The sequence below is a fragment of the Primulina eburnea genome, chromosome 15, assembly GCF_022965805.1.
Source record: "Primulina eburnea isolate SZY01 chromosome 15, ASM2296580v1, whole genome shotgun sequence".
Lineage (NCBI taxonomy): Eukaryota > Viridiplantae > Streptophyta > Magnoliopsida > Lamiales > Gesneriaceae > Primulina > Primulina eburnea.
In genome coordinates this window covers 24,392,815-24,401,154 of record NC_133115.1, presented here as the reverse complement: position 1 = coordinate 24,401,154, position 8,340 = coordinate 24,392,815, and the positions used below count along the sequence as shown (strand labels likewise).

The 8,340-nt window shown below is 35.4% G+C and overlaps 1 long non-coding RNA gene across 2 annotated transcripts; it reads right to left on the bottom strand.

Annotated features, from left to right (window-relative positions):
• Positions 1–656: 656 nt before the first annotated feature.
• On the bottom strand, positions 657–2,813 carry LOC140815384 (uncharacterized). Of its 2 annotated transcripts, XR_012114368.1 has the most exons (3): positions 2,283–2,813; positions 1,636–1,684; positions 657–912 (listed from the first exon to the last, which is right to left on the bottom strand). It is a non-coding gene; the product is annotated as an uncharacterized lncRNA (long non-coding RNA). The 2 variants fall into 2 exon arrangements; XR_012114369.1 differs by lacking the exon at positions 1,636–1,684.
• Between the last annotated feature and the right edge of the window lie 5,527 nt (positions 2,814–8,340).

Genomic DNA, 8,340 nt, shown 5'->3' with positions numbered 1-8,340 from the left:
ATGGAAGTGATCTAACCATGGCTATAGGCCTTGGGGCAGCCATGATCAGATTCATATCCCTTTGACATCAAAACTGAATTTTCTAACACAATTCGGCACCTATGGGGAGCTTGCTGTCATTTCGGTTTTCCTGCAAGCATGGGGGCTGAATGAATGGACCAACATGGTCCTAATGCATCCAATTACATGTCTAGGGGCAGCCTTGGGAGCCTGGAGTCGATCCATAACCTGTAGCACTGAAACAAGAGAAAACCGTGAAGGGCATCATGAAAGTCAAAAAAATTCTGCACATGCATTTCGAAAATGCTTGATGTAAAGTTTGGTTTTCTTGAATAAAAATCATGTAAAAGTGATGTTTAAAATAATATTAGGACTTGATTGAGGTTTGAAAGAAATCTAGTGTGAGGCCCATTTACTCTAACGACAATTAATGATCAAACAATAATGGTTTGACTTAAAACTGCAGTGGAAAAAGGTTTAAAATACTTTAAAACGGACCTCAGGGCCTAGAAAAATTTCGGCATGACCTCCCCGTAAGTAGGACATCCCGAAAACTCAAGCAACAGTTTATACCAAAATATACTCCAACTAGAGTCAATAAAACAAAAACCGAAGTTAAACAACCTATAGCCGCACTGGCCAGGACTAAGCAAAAATTAAAACTTACCAAAAGCTCACCAGATCATAAACATCACAGAGTCGACTCAGAACATCACAAAAACAACCAAATAATACTACAGATACACGGGGCATCTCCCCGGTAAATAAAGTACAATACAAGTCTGAAACAAACTCAAGACATACATATAGACTAACTGGGAGACTCAACTGAACAGAACCAAGCAATCCAACCTCAATCCCGAGCTCCACTGGCGGAACCTCGGCCTGATGCTGCAAAACGACTCGGGAGATCTACCATGGTGCCCAAAAAGCAACCACAGCAGCCCCCCCAGTAAACAACTGAGGTTAGGATTCTGGTATGAAACAGTTCACCAATAACAACAACAACATAAATCATGCATAATCATATAATGAAATGTAATATGCAATGCATGAAAGGCTCAACGAATAATCGGGATAACAGGAGCCAACAAACGGTACGATAACAACTGGAATAATGCTCGAGCAACAACACAGGGGAGCTACATCGTCATACAGCTAAACCGCCCTGCCAAGTATGCGAGGTATGCCAAGCTGTGCTGAAAAACACCCCTAACTCGGCCTCCATACAGCTGATACGCTATAACATGATGTCACAACAGAACGAACTAGATGACACAATCCCAGCGCTCACCTCAAAAGGCTGCACTAACCACGGGATTGTTCAATCACATCTACGGTCTCATGTGTATAGGCCTATCAGCCACACAATGATCCCGAGATAAACAACAGTGCCAGATAACAACGGATATCAACAATGGGCTAACAAGAACGATAGGGCTCAACATGTATGTCATAACTGTATGCCCAATGCTAAATGCCAATAATATGTCATAATAAATAAACATAGATCACAATGAAGGCATTTAACAATTTACAACAGTCAACAAGTCATAAACACGATCCATGTAACACAGAAGGACAATTAAACATAATTTATGTTTTACCGTCGTATGTTACCGAGCTGTAACATACCTATACCAACTCGACAATCCAATAACAACTTCACTTCAATACCCTTGGCCTAAACAAAGCAAGAATAAACCGATCATGAACTACATTCCATACCAATGTCCAATTTTGGCACAAAAGAGCATAAAATTCGTATCTCGCTCAATATTAACTCAAATCAATATCCGCCAATTGGAAATGAAAGATAACTCAAATATCTAAGTTTCTCCAGTTAAAACCATCTTCAGAATCTCAGTAAATTATTCTCAGAATTTCCAAGAACACTCTGTTACTTACGAATTCGCGGACAGAATCTCACACACTGAGCAGTTCCAGAAAAACGGGCATAACTTGCTCAATTCTTAATGGAATTTAACGAATTTTATATCATTACGAAGATAACACATAGCTCTAAAATTTTCTTTTGAATCACAAGTCCAGAATCCGAGCGCATAATTGACAAAAACTCGAATTACAGTAGGTGTCCTGCACAGCACCATTTCCGAATTCGATTTGACACATTTTGGTAGAAAAATCATATCAAATCCGTTTCTTATCCAAATTCGATGATTCTAGTGGCTATAGAAAGCTAACAAACAGAGCTACAACTTCTTTATAAGTCATTTCTACAAATTCAAACTACAAAGTCGCAGCAACCCAAAAATTCTCACCCAAAATCGAAAGGATTCTCGCAGAAACAGGGCACCCGAACAGCAGCTTTGATCTACCTGAATCCTTGCTCAAACTTCGCGATTTCTGACTTGAATCGAAGCTTAGGATGTTAGGAAGACACCCCTTCAGACCGATCGAGATTTGGACGCCGGACGGAGGAGTTATCGCGATTTTCCCGCAGCTGCTCCAAGGGTTGCGAAAATTTGGGTTGAGGGAAATGGGTTTGGGAAATAGCTTCTCTCCCTTCTTCTATTATTGGTAAGTTGTGTATATGTATGTGTATTTTTTATATATTGTGTATTTGGTTACTAAAATAGTAACTCAAGCCCATTTATCCCGGTCTGTATTTATTTTGCTCTCGTGTGTTATTTAAACTCTATATGTATTTTATATCGTTAAATTCTCCGATATTCTAAAATACATATTTTTAACACACTTCTTGAATTTATTTGGCATAAATAATTATTTTAATTTATAACTCAATAATTATTCTAATTATGCCAAAATTACCGGATAATAAATTACAGGGCCTTACATCTAGACATGACTGGTTTCGTTTTGAAAGAAAACGAACGAAACGACGACGACGCGGCGCGGAGGAGTGGAACGCTTTCTTTCCTTTCCTTCTACTCGATTTCTTTCCCTTTCTCTCTAGCTAAGAACTCACGATTTTTTTCTCACAAATTGATTAGCTCATAATAGTTTGTATTTTTATTGTCATATCTCTCATTGTTACCACTTTCAACGTGCTTAATTGACACATTTTTGTGTGATTTTATTGTAGGGTGAAGTTTTCTGTTCTTGCGATAAATTTGGGCTAAAAAGGGTGATTTTATATCATAATTAAAGTTGCCGATATGATCTTAGTGGAAGACGTGGAGCAGAAAAATTCAGAAGATGTTTTTGCATAAGGCGTGATCAGGCCTTGTGACGGTTCCTTGGCTGCCTAGTGAGATAAGAAATTTTTATATCAAGGAATAAATAGAAGATAGAGTTTTTTTCCATAAAAAAACTCTATATTATTGGAGGATATTTTCTAGTATCTTTTAATCTTTAGGTATTAGGTTTTTATTTTTAGTTTAATGGGCTTTTATTCTTTTGAACCCATTATTTCCTTTTTCTTTCCAACCTAATTCACGTAAAAAAAAAACAAGAGGCTGCAGATTTTTCTAATTCAATTCTCCAACCAATCTCCAACAGCTCTCGTGAAGTGAAGAAAAAAGGGGCGCAAGGCTAAGTTTTATTTTTATTCAAGGGATAATTTTACTATTTCGATTTATCACTATGAGGCTTTTTGCACTTTAATTTATTATTTTTGTTTGCCCAGGTATTTGTTGATTTATTATTTAATTATATGAATGTTATATGTCAATTAATCTGACAATTTAATTTGATGTATAATTTTCTACTGCTATCCATGAATTCAGTGATCCGTAATTGTCATGAACGATTGGTACATGAGTAGCGATAGATTAGGTGTGTTGTGCTATCATAGCATATTTAATCTAAATAAATCAACGAAACTAGATCTATCAATGGCAGCTATCTCGGTTGTTAGATTTAGGATTAACTGTTTTCACAAAACGAAAATGCTATTTTTAATTAATATGGAACGCTATCGTGCCCAGTTAATTATTAATAAGTTTTGACTGGATGCTGGGTTTGGTCAATTATTTTAGGAAAACACAAGAATTTTAGCGGCTATCCCTATAATTCTAAAGTTAATTGCTTGTAATTGCATGAATAAATATATGTTAGCCGATGAACAGTGATACAATTGAATAGTAGAAATCCCTTGAATCGAGCTTGGTAATATTAATTTTCATTTAATTAGTTTTTCATCTTGATTTGTTATTTCTTCTTGCATGTTAAATTAGTTCTAGTATTTTATTTAATTCATATCCAAAATCCCCCCTTTATTTGCATTTTACTCGAAAGGAATTATCCCCCGTTCCCTGTAGATTCGACTCTGCTCACCATTACACTAGTTTTATTAAAGAGTAGGAATTTAAGTTTGGTGGCACAACGACAGCACACCAAATTTTGGCGCCGTTGCCGGGGAACGGTGCAAGGTTAATTTTTTTCGAGTTTCGTTATTTTTTGTCTCATTCTTCTTGTGCAGGTGATTTTATCAAGAAAAGAAGAATTTGAGAATTTTTTTGTTGTGAAATACTTCGAGATGTTTCATCGACAAGTATTCACAAGTTTTTCCCAACAAACCGAAGAGCCATTCTATGCAGCATGGGAGAGATTCAATAATTTAGCAACAACATTCAGGAATCATGATTTTTCTAACTATGTTCTTATTCGAATTTTCCTTAAAGGTTTGGATGCAGTTACACGAAGATGGGTATTTAATGGAGCAATAACAACTGGAAGTCCACTACTTAGTCGAGGTGAAGACAATATGATATATTTGCTAAATGATATGGCCGACTTTGACTACCATCAGTATTGGGATCCTTCGCTGCAGAGTTGGAGACACCAATACACTTTGGGCGTCAGCCGCTCTTTGAATGAGAGTTTTTGAGGGTCAAGCCGACGACTAAAAATCAAGCGCTTTTGGGAGGCAACCCAAATTTTTTTGTTCTTATTATTTTTAATTTCTTTTATTTTTATTTTTTTCAAATAGTACAATTTTTGTTACCTTTGTGCAGAAGATGTCTTCTAACAAGGCGTGATCACGCCTTACAAGAATATCACTTCTGCACCAAAAAAAAAAAAAAAAATTTTGCCCTAAATACAGTAGATGTCTTTTGACAAGGCGTGATCACGCCTTGTCCGAAAACATCTTCTGAAAAAAAAATTTGTCTTACACACAGTAGATGTTTTCTAGCAAGGCGTGATCACGCCTTGTGAGAAAACATCTTCTGATTTTGAAAAATTTTGGCCCTATATGCAAAAGATGTCTCTTAACAGCGCGTGATCACGCCTTATAAGAAAACATCTTCTGATGTTGTCTCAAGGGCAAATAAAAGTATTATTATTATTTAAAAAAAAAGAATTTACGTTTCTTTTATTTATTCTATTTGTTCTCACCCCTTTCACATCTTCTCTCGCAGGCTTCTTCAATACCGCCACGACAATAGAAAGCTTTGCTCTATGATGTCCAACAATTTTCAGGGGAGTTCTCTAACTTCTCTTGCTTGCTTTTACTGTCTATGATGCGCATCTAAATTTTGTGTCATTGAGGACATTGTCACATATAGGTGTGGGAGGGGGTATATAGCCTTATTTCTCGTTTCAATTTCTATTTTGTTTCAAATTTTTTGCATGTTTATTCGGAAAAAAATAAAGAAGAAAGAGATGAGAGAGTCCGGCAAAGTGAAGTTGTTTGATCCATACAACATTTAGTGTTTATTCGTTATCTCTCTCATTTGAATCTTAAATGCCTCTGAAGCGAGTCTATGAAGAAAAAAAACTATTGTTTTCCTTGTGTGCTACTGATTTTGCATTCTTACTGCTATATTTATGGGTAGTTGCTTTTGATGATGTGTTGAAATGACAAGTGTATGGGGTCTAGCACACATACCGTTTTTTTTTGTGAGCTTTGAGCCATGAGCAATCATCATATCATGCTCCAATTTTTTCTTGATTGTGTGTTAGTCATACATTGTTGATTTTTCTAGAACTTGCTTTGTTATACATGTCTTTGTTGATACCTTGTGATGGATTAGGTGCATAAACAAAGTAAAGGGCATTAGGTCCAAACCATTTTCTTTCGCGTCATCTTAGCCGTTCTTTGAGCCTACCCTGATTCATTAACCCTTAGTGAGCCAAGTTCGAGCCTGAGCCTATTTGTTGGAAAATAACCACGTTACAAGCCATGATAAATCCTTTTTGTTGGTTATCCCTCTATTTGAACCTTGAATTGGAGAAGCATACACACTTTTCGCATTTCGCATCGCTTTGAGCCAATAAAGCATAAATTGTTGAGATCGAATGATTAATGCTCGAAATCGTTGTCTCAAACGCCTTGTTAGAAAACATCTACTGAAAAAAAAACTTCTTATGAAAAAAATAATAAAAAAAAAGAGAAAAAATATATATTTATAATGAAAAGAAAAAAAAAAGAGAGTGAGAAGGAAAATAAGAGCAACGAAGAAAAAAAAATTTCTTGGATGTTATAATGAGATTGAAGATGTTATTGATAGTTAGATGCAATTGTCTTTGTTGAAAGTGTGTATGTGTTCTTCAGTTCCATAAACCGTTGTACTTATTTCCTACCTGACCTCTAGCTACGGTACAACCCATTTACAGCCCTTGTTTATGCATTTTAATTCATTCACTTGGTAGAGGATATGATATATTTGCAAGCTTATGGTAAAAAATTTTCAGTGTTTTGACATGAGAGCTTCTTGATACATACCTAGACACTTACGAGTGAAATGAGCGAATCTTGTGAGAAGTGTTTGGACTCTATGCGTTTTTATTTCTACACATTTGGATGGAAGCAATTGCTCATGATGTTGGTAGTCGGATGCCCAACAATTACATTTCTTTGGTGCATGAAAAAAAAAATATATTTTACGGACAAGTAAATGAAGCAGAAAGAGGATAATGAGTTGAGATAATGAATTGAACTCTATTATGCTTGAGGACAAGCATGGTTTAGGTGTGGGAGATTTGATTAGCTCATAATAGTTTGTATTTTTATTGTCATATCTCTCATTGTTACCACTTTCAACGTGCTTAATTGACACATTTTTGTGTGATTTTATTGTAGGGTGAAGTTTTCTGTTCTTGCGATAAATTTGGGCTAAAAAGGGTGATTTTATATCATAATTAAAGTTGCCGATATGATCTTAGTGGAAGACGTGGAGCAGAAAAATTCAGAAGATGTTTTTGCATAAGGCGTGATCACGCCTTGTGACGGTTCCTTGGCTGCCTAGTGAGATAAGAAATTTTTATATCAAGGAAGAAATAGAAGATAGAGTTTTTTTCCATAAAAAAGCTCTATATTATTGGAGGATATTTTCTAGTATCTTTTAATCTTTAGGTATTAGGTTTTTATTTTTAGTTTAATGGGCTTTTATTCTTTTGAACCCATTATTTCCTTTTTCTTTCCAACCTAATTCACGTAAAAAAAACAAGAGGCTGCAGATTTCTCTAATTCAATTCTCCAACCAATCTCCAACAGCTCTCGTGAAGTGAAGAAAAAAGGGGCGCAAGGCTAAGTTTCATTTCTATTCAAGGGATAATTTTACTATTTCGATTTATCACTATGAGGCTTTTTGCACTTTAATTTATTATTTTTGTTTGCCCAGGTATTTGTTGATTTATTATTTAATTATATGAATGTTATATGTCAATTAATCTGACAATTTAATTTGATGTATGATTTTCTACTGCTATCCATGAATTCAGTGATCCGTAATTGTCATGAACGATTGGTACATGAGTAGCGATAGATTAGGTGTGTTGTGCTATCATAGCATATTTAATCTAAATAAATCAACGAAACTCGATCTATCAATTGCAGCTATCTCGGTTGTTAGATTTAGGATTAACTGTTTTCACAAAACGAAAATGCTATTTTTAATTAATATGGAACGCTATCGTGCCCAGTTAATTATTAATAAGTTTTGACTGGATGCTGGGTTTGGTCAATTATTTTAGGAAAACACAAGAATTTTAGCGGCTATCCCTATAATTCTAAAGTTAATTGCTTGTAATTGCATGAATAAATATATGTTAGCCGATGAACAGTGATACAATTGAATAGTAGAAATCCCTTGAATCGAGCTTGGTAATATTAATTTTCATTTAATTAGTTTTTCATCTTGATTTGTTATTTCTTCTTGCATGTTAAATTAGTTCTAGTATTTTATTTAATTCATATCCAAAATCCCCCCTTTATTTGCATTTTACTCGAAAGGAATTATCCCCCGTTCCCTATGGATTCGACTCTGCTCACCATTACACTAGTTTTATTAAAGAGTAGGAATTTAAGTTTGGTGGCACAACGACAGCACACCACAAATAAGGTTCTGAATGGTGCTGTATTTCGGTGGTGAGGGAGGGAGGAAATGGTTGTTAAGATGGTGAGGGGAGATC